Raw genomic sequence first — 12,688 nt, 5'->3', positions numbered from 1 at the left:
TCTAAAATTCTAATCAAATTAATAGTTTTTTTGGGATCATTTCAAACATATTGATCTATCATCTATTAATGTCTAAGATCCTAATATGCAACACCATCATCATGTGCATATTGACAAAACATGACCATCCAAAATACTTTGCTGGTAGTTTTTTAGGGGGTGAACTTTCACTCATGCCAAATGCTTTTGGGTTTTGGGTTAGTTACATGTTTTCTCACATCAAAGGAAGACAATCGAATAGCCAATGAGAAGTAGTGTTAAATCATAATCCACTTATGGTGGTGGATGAATTCATATTTCAACAAATGAAATTAGCAACGAAGTTGTTCTTACTTGCAAACAATAGATAATTACAATTTAAGAAATTACCTCAATTTACCAATTAGTGAAACCTTAATTCACCAAATTGTAAACCTTAAAACTAACTTGAATTCAATCATTTTACTTTAATGACGCAGGAGGTTGACGAAATAAGGTGGTAGTCTTAAAAATAGAGTAATGCTTACTTTATAACCAATCAGATGCGTTTAAACGGATTTTGTATGTGGCTTACTTTTTCCTGAGGGTCCCTCTTTTATCACTAAATACCACTGGTCCCACGTTGACTTTGCCTTTAGCTAAGCGCTTCACTCTTCATTGTTGATCTCCTCTCTCCAGATCTAACGACTATCATTTTCCTCGATCAGCAAATGGCCCATCAATTTTCCACCGTCGATCTACTTTGCCCGATCCAACGGTCGTTGCACGATCTCGTGCGGACTCAAGAATGGTCTTTATCACTTCAGAGGCACGTAAGAAAAGTTGTTTTCTCTCTCCTCTGTTTGCTACGTGTCGAGCTCTAAAGCTAATCGCGCGAAATTGGAATATTACCACTTGAAAGGCACGTGATATACCACTTCTAGCTCATCAAATACAGCCCACGTTCTTTAAATCAAACTTTAATAAAGCGTTTAAGGAAGGTTTAGCGTTGAATCCCAAGATTACCCTTTAACGCTAAATGACCGTGATTAACGATAAACACATAAACGTTGAGATTTATAATTAAAGCGTTAAAATAGAGGAAATACTCGTTTAGGGTCCAGAATGTTGATACACAGATGTAAATGAGATTCTGCACCAGGATTAACACACAATTGCACACTTAATCAATTTATTCAATAAAATAGAAGTTACAGAGTCTTGGCCCTCTCAACTCAATTACAACAATTTATATGACCTCTGTCTCAATCTCAAAACCCTATCTATCACTCAAATTCTCGCTTACTCACTTAATTTTCTATCATCTCAGCTAATCCTTCTCCATTACATTATTTTATCTTTTATGAGTTAAATCCTATTCTAACTGCATTAACAACTCGATCTCTATTTTAATCAATCTAACAATCAAATCTCTATTCTTAAGCTCTGTTACACACTTATGCTAACAACTTATCCCTTAGATTAAAAATAATACAATTTTCTAGTTATTACAATAATGAAGTAAAGATCATTTTCAAGAGATCCAATCCTCTCTACTAAAACTAACTTTTGACCACTCAGGTCAATGAAATTCAACTCATTTAGCCACAACATGTGAACAAACAATCACATTGTTGGCTAAGTCCAAATGCTCTTGCATCAGACTCCCGGGGAAGAAAAGAATCATCCCTCAGACTTTCAGGGTTTACTCCATACTTCTGCAACTCTGCTGTTGTCAACCAACTAGCATCCTCCACTGGCTGTCCTTTCCATTTGACTAGATACTGAAAATAAACCTGTCCTCTGGTTCTTTTGGATACTCTTTTCTCCAAAACAGCTTCCACCTCTTTCTTAATTGTCTTGGGAATTTTTTCTTCCCAATTCAAAGTTTGAACTTCATCTTTTGTAGGTTCCTTCTGTAGCTTTTTCTCTATCTCTTTGTATGGGTACATATATGCAAGATTGAAGATAGGTGATATTCCAATTCCTTCTGGCAATTCAATTTCATAAGCATTAGTTGAAAACTTTCTTACAATTCTACATGGTCCTATATTTTTCATTTTTAGTTATTGTAAGACTTAGCAAGAAATCTTTATTTTCTCAAATATACCATCATTAAATCTTCCACTTGGAATACTTTCTCTCTTCTTTTCATATCAGCTCTTTGTTTGTATTTGCCACTGCTTTCCTACAATCTGCCTTTGACATCTTCTTCTAGTCTCTTCATCTGCTCTGCAAACTCTTCAGCTTTTGCACTTGTTGTCCCCTGTTTGCCCAATTTCTGAGCTCATACACACCACTTGGATTCACCCCAAAAACAATCTGAAATGGAATCATTCCAGTACTTCCGTTTGGAGTTTCATTATAAGAAAACTCAGCCTGAGCAAGTGCTAAATCCCACTGCTTAGATTTTGATACACTAAGCTTCTCAATATGTTCCCTAAGCTTTTGTTTACCACTTCGGTTTGTCGATATGTTTGAGGATGGTATGCTAAACTGAAACTAAGGTTAGCACCTAGTTTCTTCCAAAGAGTTCTCCTGAAATGGCCAACAAACTTTGTATCCCTATCAGACACAATACTTACAGGTAATCCATGTAACCTTACAACTTCTTAAAAAAATAGATTAGCAATATGTGTTGCATCACTAGTCTTCTTACATGCAATGAAATGTGCCATCTTGGAAAATCTATCTACCACAACATAAATGGAATCATCCCCCTTTGATTTCTAGGTAACCCCAAAACAAAATCCATACTAATTGCATCCCATGGTCGGTTTGGTATTGGCAATGGCTGGAACAATCCTGTATTTTGGCTTCTCCCTTTAGCATGCTGACATATCCTGCACTTCTCGACAAACTTCTTAACATCATTTTGCATCTTTAGCCAATAGTAAAAAGCATTTACTTGAGAAAACGTTTTGTCTTGTCCAAAGTGACTAGATAGTCCTCCACTGTGTTTCTCCTTAATTATGTTTTCCCTCATAGAACATTTTGGAATGCACAATTTGTTAACTTTAAACAGTAAACCTCCTTGGATAAGATAATCTAACCACTAACTTCTATTATGAACTATTGGATTTTGTATAGCTGCATAAATATCTTTGAAATCTACATAATCTTTATACATATCAACCATTTCTTCCAATCCTACAACCCCAACTTTATTCTTGCACAATGAAATTCACCCTTCTCAAAGCATCAACAACCTTGTCCAACTTACCACTGGTATGTTTGATCACAAAAGTAAAAATCTATAAAATCTATACCCATTTGGCATGTTTTTGGTTCAATTTTGGCTGGTTGTTTATGAACTATAATGCATGATTGTTAGAGTATAATATAAACTCCTTTGGTAGCAAATAATGTCTCCATTTTTTAAAGCTTGTACAATAGCATAGAATTATTTATCATAAGAAGAATACTTATTCTTACCTTCATTTATTTTCTCACTAAAGTATGCTATTGGTCTCTGTTCCTGACTCAAAACTGCTCCAATTGCAACTCCACTAGCATCTATTTCAACTTGAAATCCTTTTTCAAAATCAGGTAAAGCTAAAACTGGTTTATCTATGATTTTCTTCTTCAGCAACTTAAAATTCTTGTCTACTGCTTTTGTCCACTTGAATGGCTGATTAGTCTCCTTGATTGTTTCAAGTTTGGTGCACAAATCTGATTAAAACCTCTGATAAATTTCCTATAAAAGCTTGCAAGACCATGAAAGCTTCTTACCTCAAATATGTTCCTTGGAATAGGCCAGTTCCAAATTGCTTGGATTTTCTCTAGATTCATTTTCAACCCTTATATAGAAACTACAAATCCCAAGTAAATTAATTCTTCTTTCATGAAACTACATTTATTTAGATTTCTCAGTAGTTTCTCTTTTTGCAGAGTTCTTAAAACCAACTTAAGATGCTCTATATGTTCTTCTTTGCTTCTACTAGACACTAGAATATCATCAAAATAAACAATAACAATCTTACCTGCATATTCCTTCAAGACTTCATTCATCAATCTCATGAATGTGCTAGGTGCATTAGTGAGTCCAAAAGGAATCACTAACCACTCATACAACCCACTATTTGTTTTAAATGAAATCTTCCATTCATCTCCTTCTCTAATTCTTATTTGATGATATCCACTCTTCATATCTATTTTAGTAAAATACTTTGACCCACTCAAACAATCCATCAAATCATCCATGCGTGGTAAAGGAAATCTATACCTAATAATGATCTTGTTTATGGCTCTAGAATCAGTACAGATATGCCATTCACCTCCTTTCTTTGGACTGAGTATTGTTGGTACAACACATGGACTAAGACTATCTCTGATTAGTCCCTTATCCATCAATTCTTGCACTTGTCTTCCAACTTCTACATTCACTTGAGGAGTTAATTTGTATGCTGCTTTGTTTGGCAAACTTTCTCCTGGTATTAGGTCAATGTGATGACTAATACTCATGATTGGTGGCAATGCATTTGGCAACTCATCCACAATAACATCAACAAAATCATTCAACATAGTTTTTATTTCTTCAAGTAAATCATCTAAGTTTGTGGAAGTAAAAATTACCTTAGGTATCCCTATGACAGCAAAATGCATTTCTTCACCTTCTCCAACCTCTTGCAACAACTCCTTTCCACTCATCAGCATAATGTTGTTTCTAGGTGCTCCTTTGTCAGCTTCATCGTTCAGTGGCAGCAGTGTATGTTTATTTCCATCCTTCTCCAGAGTATAAGTATTTCTCCTCCCATCATGAATGGCTTTCCGATCAAACTGCCAAAGCCTTCCCAACAATACATGGCATACATCCATTGGCATTACATCACACAATATTACATCTTTGTAAGTACCAATCTGTATCTCTACCTTGCATTGTTTTTTCACAATAATCTGATGTCCTTTCTGCAACCATGACACTTTGTAAGGAGTAGGGTGTACTGTCTTCACTAATCCTAGCTTGTCCACCATTTTTGTAGAAACAAGGTTATCAGTGCTTCCACTATCAATTATCACTATACAACATTTACCTTTGGATTTGCATGTAGTCCTGAATAAACTCTTTCTCTGAGCTGGTTCTCCAGTCTCTTTCTCCGCCTTAAGTAATACCCTTTTCAACAACAGGGATTCTCCTACTTCAGGGGATTCTTCCTTGTCTGCAATTTGAGGTTTTTCTTCATTTGCCTCAGCCACATTCACATTCCTATGACTTATTTCTTTATTATGAGGACAGTCCCATGATCCATGTCCCCATTCTCAACATGTATAACATCGAATATATCTTCCTCGGCCTCTTCCTATTGGTGCAAATCTTCCTCTATTAAAGTCCCTTCTCTGTGGTGGTCTATTACTTGAACTTCCGGCTTCACTTTGATGCTGTTGAACCTTGGTCTAGTAGTTCCTCTACCTCTTACTGAACTTATCCCTCTATTCCTCTTATTTTGTTTCCTCAACATCTTCCCTTCTGCCTTCAAACCTGCTTGATAGGCATCTTCAATTGTCTTCAGGCTCAAGAAGCTGATCTCATCCTGTATGTCATATCTCAAGACATTGATGTATTTGGCTACCTTCTCCATGTCATCCTCTGCATGTCCTGCTCTAATACTTAGCCTATAAAACTCTTCTGTATATTATTTGATAGACATTCCTTTTTGCCTTAAATTATGTAACTGTTTGAAAAGATTTAACTGATAATTTTGGCATAAACTTAGCTTTCATTTTACTCACCATTTTATCCCATTGCTTGAGCTTGGACTTTCCTTTTCTTATTCTGGATGTTTGTAGTTCATCCCACCAAATAGTTGCATGACCCTTCAATCTGGTAACAACAAATTTCACCTTCTTTTTATCATCAACCTCCTCATAGTCAAAATATTTATCCAATGAACTGATCCAATCTATTAGAACTTCTACATTGAGATTCCCTTCATACACAGGAATTTCCACCTTTGGTTTTCCACCTACTTTAGCCAACATCTTGATAACTTTGGTAGTTTCATTTTCCTCCTCTTCTTCTTCCTCGGAATATTCTTCTGCAGCACTGGAAACTCCTTCATCAGGTGCTATCCTATGAGTAGTCTCCATTGTGTCCATCCTTGTACGCAGACTCCAGATCTCCTTCAACAAAATTGCATTTGCTTCAGGTCTTCCTCGACCTATGCCAGCTTCTTTGCTCGGTGGCATGTTTATTGCAGCAAAGCTCAATCTCTGTGCTCTGGTACCAAAAATGACACAGGAGGTTGACGAAATAAGGTGGTAGTCTTAAAAATAGACTAATGGTTACTTTATAGCCAATCATATGCCTTTAAATGGATTTTGTACATGGCTTACTTTTTCCTGAGGGTTCCGCTTTTCTCACTAAATATCGTTGATCCCACGTTGACTTTACCTTTAGCCAAGCGCTTCACTCCGCACCGTTGATATCCTCTCTCCAGATCTAACTTCTATCACTTTCCTCGATCACCAAATGGCTCATCAATTTTCCACCATCGATCTACTCCGTCCGATCCAACTGTCATCGTGCGATCTCGCGCGGACTCAAGCACGGTCTTTATCACTTCGGAGGCACGCGAGAAAAGTTTTTTCTCTCTCCTCTGTTTACTACGTGTCGATCTCTAAAGCTAATCAAGTGGACTCATAATATTACCAATTACCACTTGAAAGGCATGTGATATACTGCTTCCCGCTCATCAAATACAACCCACGTGCTTTAAATCAAACTTTAATAAAGTACTTAAGGAAGGTTTAGCGCTTAATCCCAAGATTACCCTTTAACGCTAAATGACCGTGATTAATGATAAACACATAAATGCTGAGATTTATAATTAAAGTGTTAAAATAGAGAAAATACCTGTTTGGGGTCCAGAATGCTAATACACATATATAAATGAGATTCTGCACCAAGATTAACACACAACTGCACACTTAATCAATTTATTCAATAAAATAGAAGTTACAGAGTCTTGGCCCTCTCGGCTCAATTACAACAATTTATTTGACCTCTGTCTCAATCTCAAAACCCTATCTATCACTCAAACTCTCACTTACTCACTTAATTTTCTATCATCTCAGCTAATCCTTCTCCATTACATTCTTTTCTCTTTTATGAGTCAAATCCTATTCTAATTGCATTAACAACTCGATCTCTATTTTAATCAATCTAACAATCAAATCTCTATTCTTAAGCTCTGTTACACACCTATGCTAACAACTTCTCCCTTAGACTAAAAATAATACAATTTTCTAAGTATTACCATAATGAAGTAAAGGTCATTTTCGAGAGATCCAACCCTCTCTACTAAAACTGACTTTTGACCACTCAGTTCAATGAAATTCAACTCATTTAGCCACAACATGTGAACAAACAATCACATTGTTGGCTAAGTCCAAATTCTCCTGCATCATTTAGTTTAGTTATGTTTAAACTAAGTGAGAGAGAATAGCTACTATGTAGGACTTATTTAAATCCATTTCAAATGATAGCTAGGGAAAATTTATTTGGACAACCAATGGTGGTAATAAAGTACACCATTCAACGAGAAATCTAGAACCATGGAGTTCAAAGTGCTTAGTTTTGGGTTTTTTCCAATGCACTTTCCAACAAAGAGGGAGTCTGATGCAGGAGCATCTGCCCACCCTTAATCAAAATTGAAATTTTGAGCTGTGAAAAGGAAAACGTGGACAATCATTTCAAACCGGGGCAAATTTTGTTTAAACAAAGCTAAATTGATGGAATTGATAAGGCTTGATTTAATGTAATTATCTGTCATGTATGCATATAGAGAGATTTAGGGATTTGATTGAGCGATTGTAGGAGGAAATTGTGGATCCTAGATGATCCACGCCTTTTGTAATTTCTTATATAACAAAGTTTGTGTTGTATTGTTATAGACATTTTTGTGCCTTACAGCATAGAGCATGAAATGTCAATAATCTAAGGGATCCAAAGTCCCTAAACAAGTTGTTCTTACCCTTAGAGGAACAAGGTCAGCAAACCACAACACTGCAAGTCAGTTCTCCACTGAAAAACACTCAAAATCAGGTCAGTTTTGGATCATTGCAGCTGCTCCACTAGGCATCTGCGCTGCATAGCAGGTACAACAAAGGCTACCTGCGTTGCATAGCAAGTAGAACAAAGGCTACCTGCGTTGGGCGTACTTGGACATGTGGAGAAATCTTTTTCTCAAAGTGCCAGTGCCCAGGAAGCTTCTAAAAAGACACTTGATGATAAGATTCGCCTAATGATGAGTTAAGAGCTTCTAAAACTCCAAGTGGAAGACAGAAACTCCAAGTGAAGAACTAAAGAACAACTGGAGTTGAAGAGGACAACAAGTCACACATCAAGCTGACTTATCTTCACTCCAAAACTCTATATAAGGATCTCATCCCATGGGATCTAGGAGGCCGGAATTTAGTGCAAAGAATTGCTGTTGGTTTACAGTTGTGAGCATTGGGTGATTGCTTGAGGGAGGTGAAGAAGAGATTTCTCTCCGTCGGGAAGGTGATGCTGGATTGGACCTCTCATGGTTGTATCACCGCCTGAACCTTACTTCCATATATTAATAAAGCTTTTGAGGTTCTTCTATTCGCATGTGTTTCAATGGTGTATTGTCTTACTTGCGTCTTTGATTTATGCTAATCCTTGAATCGATTATGAATGCATGCTTCTTGTAGTTTCCTTTCTTTGTCTTGTTTGCAGGATCACGTGTAGCTGGGCCCGTGAAAAGACTTGGAGCTGGGAGCAAGCGGCAATCAAAGGAGATTGGATCGACCATTTGCGCAAGACATCGGTAAGTGGATCTCTTCCTTTTATCTCTTGCATGTCATAAAGAAGAAACTTTAGATAGCTTTGCTTTCAGCTGTTGCTAAGGAACTGTCACCCTTAGAGTGGGTTAGGGTCATTCCGAGTTGGATACTTTCCCCCACAACAGACTGGCGACTCCGCTGGGGAGCGTGTCTTGTTGGTAGCTTGTGTTTCTTGCTATTCATTTCTTAAACAAAAGAGTACCGAATCGAACTGCATGCGAGTCCTTCGAATGCAAACTAGAGGGTAGCTACTCTAGCCCAGTGCTGGGCCTGTTTATGATTTGAAGAGCAGATCCACAAGGACTCTTTTTAGCTCTTTATGATAGTGTTCATCTTCCTTTAATCATCCTCTAGTGTATACTTGACTGACAGCCTCTGATTTGGCCAAAAACCGCTCATTTTTGAGCAAACTGTGACCCGGAATCTAAGAGAGACGTGACTTGTCTCATCAGTGCAGCTGCCACAAAGGGTACCTGCACTGCAACGCAGGTCCCGAAGGGGCTACCTGCGCTGCATCTCAGATTGACAGTGCAGCACCTGCGCTGATCCAGTTTTGCCTTGTGCAACTTGGATTCTCCACTGTCTGTTGCCCAGTTTTCAGTATTGTTTTTGCAGCCTGTTGTCAACCTGTATACCCAGCTGAAACCACTTCTCTTTGCCTTCATTCTGCCTCAGTTGTATGAAGAAACCATGATTGTTCTTATTGTATTTCTTGCTGTCATTCACAGTTTCCCATAGCGAAAGTGAACTAGTCTTGCTATGACCTCTTGAATCTAGAACTGTGAGAAAGTGTCGTTGTGATTCTAAGAGTTAGTTTATTGCTGTTCATAGCTGCTTGAGCATCTGCTTTCGTTATATGGTTCAAATTTCAGTATTTCTTGTGTTGAAACGAGTGAATCTTAAGGTGTTCTTTTGATTGTTGGACAAAAACTTGTTTTCTTTCACTTGAAATTGAATTCGAAATTATACACCAACTTTCTTTTTGTAATACATCAACATTAAGGAAGAAGAAAAGAAATACTTGCATTGTGCATGTGCATTTTGACAGTTTGCATGTCGATTTAGGAAAAGTGCATCAGTGTGTGCTCTATGATCTGTTTGAAAAGATGATGTCTTTCTTTTCCTTCAGTAGTTAAGGTTTTCATAAGTTGAAAGAATTGAAAAAGCTTGCTTATCATTCTTAGACTGCATTTAGGAGTTGTATCATACATCACGTGGTGATCCGTAAAGGCAAACTGCTAAGCAAGATCAACCTAAAAAGAACTGAATTTATCGAACAACGCTTTGAAACATAACGAAACACAGTAGAGGTCTAGGTAGAGACGTGAACCGGCGTCGTTAAACATAGTGACTGTTGATCACTACGAAGGTGGGTGATTCCTCTTGAGGGACGATAGCACTAATACGGACTTGTGCCCCCGCGTACCGTCGCGTATATTGGGGGACCCCTATAGGAACAAAGCCTTTATCCATAGGAAGCCGTGTCGGCCGCCCTACTGATCGCGATGCAGTGAACACAGCATTCACGAAGATCGACCACTCGTACCGTAAAACGTATTCTGTGGTTTCGTGAAAGGTTTGGCACACCCTTGCCTAGAACTCCAGAGTAGTTTCTTTTGGCCTTTTTCAAACTCTATAACTGAAAAAGTCCATCCGAGCATTTGTCACTTCGGGCTCGTTAATACATCGAAGGAGACTAGAGTCATCTTTAGCTTTTTCTCGACTCTTAAAAAGTGAAAAAGCAAGTTGTGTCTAAAAGCGTCGTCATATAAAATTCATTTTTAAACGGAACATAATCACCTCCTATTCCTGCGTTGATCTTCGAAGTTAGTCTTTTGGCATCGTAAGTTCTTGTAGAATCGCTAGGCAATCTACTGGATAGACTAAAAATGTCTGAACAACCGTAGACATCTAGGACTGTGCCAAGTGACACAGCGACAGCAGAACTCCCTGCAGTCATTCCGACAATGTTCGCCGGCATACCATCTGTCCCTAGCTCTCAACAGTTGGAGAGAGTCCCTTCGGGGGCCATGACGACAGTATGGTCTGTTCCTGTTTGTTCTCCTGGGATAATACCCGGTAACTCCTATGTTGGAACTCAACAAATTGATCCTTTCGAAAATCAACTTGGGCAATCCGGTCCTCGAGGTGTAATAAATCCTCTCGGTTCCGGACCACCACCGTATGGGGGGCAATATGTTTTTTCATTACCCCCTCCGGGAGGGTACCCATACGGGAGTTCACAACCATACCCAAGTTATACTGGAATAACTACCAGTGGTTGGATACCTATGCTACCCCGGCAACCAAGAGTTGTGTATTCTATGCAACAACAGATGCCTGTGACGAACATCCCGACGACACCAGCTATTGTGACTGTGTCGCAAGTTCAAACAATACCTGTTGCATGTCAACCTCAGTTTTCTCAGGTTGTAATGCAACAACCCTTTGACCCTGCAACTCAACCACAATCGCCAACTGGCGGGGCGACACAAGCACAAACGGGTAACCTCACCCCTCATCTTGGCCCAGTGGTAAGCATAGCACAACAACCAATGGCGTCACAACCATGGTTGGTGCAGTATCAACAACCGCAGTTCCAGCAAGTGTACCAAGGTACCGAGCAGCAAATTTTTGCGAACAATGGACAACCATACTTACAGTACGGTCAAAACCAACCACTCTATAGTGGAGTAGTCCATCAACCGTATCAATCATATCAGCATCAATTACATTATGCTGGTATGAAAAGACCAACTGCTCAGGCGATTCCATCGTATCCTGGGTACGCTTCACCTAACTTGAGTCAGCAGCTGCCATTCGTGGCAACTCTGGAGTTACCCGATCTACATCGGTTGACAAACGATCCTATCGCCTACGCCCCTTGGTGGCCCATGATTCCTCACAAACTTCCATCAGACATTCCTAAATTCAATGGAAATCCAGGTGAAGACCCGTCGAATCACGTCATGACTTTTCATCTGTGGTGTTCATCGAACACTCTAAACGATGATTCGATAAGACTTCGCCTCTTCCAGAGGACATTGACAGGTCCAGCGGCTAAATGGTACATTGAATTTCCAAGAGCCTCTTTCGACAATTTCAGCTCCTTAGCCACGACTTTCTTAACCCATTTTCAATTACCGATAAGGTATGAAACGGGAACAGAACTCCTTACCAACTTCAAACAGACAATGGCCACTCACATATCTGATCATATACATGAGTGGCATCATCGTCGTAGGATGGTGAAAACATACGTTCCTGATCAGCTATTAGCTGAATGGTTTATAAAGTCGTTACTTCCGGCTATAACGGAAGATGTGGCAAAGGGAGGAGTCGTAACAGAGGAGCAAGTCATTGCTCGCGCTCAATATTTAGACTTAGTATATACTCAGTTTGGCACGCTCTACGACAAAATACCTGATGCCCCTAGACCTGAATTTTCAATTCCTCCCCCTCCTAAATCGAATACTGACTCTCACGCCAGTAATGGCGTGACTGGCAAACGCAAAATTTCTAGTCAAAATGCAAATGAGGAACTTCTTGCCTCAGAAGTAAATGCCATGTCGACCGACAAGAGAAAACAACTGAAGCAACCAGGGGGCAAGAAGAAAAATAAAAGGAAAGGGAAACCCCCGACAGGGTGTCATATATGCGATGAGGATCATTGGACGAAAGATTGTCCACATATAGCTGAAGTTAAGAAACTCTTCAAGAGTTCAAAAACCCCAGCAGTATTGACTGATCCATTTCCTAATCCAAGACAAAACCTGGTTGCTAATCAAAATGCTTCCCGATCCCAAGTGCTTATGTTGTCTACCTCAAAGCAGCAGAATAATGCTTTGACAAGGAATAAAGATTACAGGAATCCAAAGCAGTTGAACAACAAGGCAAATAAACAACCTAGTAGTTCAACAAC

The 12,688-nt window shown here is 38.9% G+C and overlaps 1 pseudogene; it reads left to right on the top strand.

Moving 5' to 3' along the window:
• LOC149141842 (protein CLAVATA3 INSENSITIVE RECEPTOR KINASE 6-like) overlaps positions 1 to 12,688 on the top strand; it is a 100,734-nt pseudogene that overhangs the window by 36,564 nt on the left and 51,482 nt on the right.

This window comes from Pinus tabuliformis, chromosome X (genome assembly GCF_031772625.1).
Source record: "Pinus tabuliformis cultivar Carrire ecotype Pingquan chromosome X, CPIR1, whole genome shotgun sequence".
NCBI lineage: Eukaryota > Viridiplantae > Streptophyta > Pinopsida > Pinales > Pinaceae > Pinus > Pinus tabuliformis.
The sequence above is the reverse complement of the archived record's forward strand: the minus strand, read 5'-3'. Positions and strand labels throughout refer to the sequence as shown.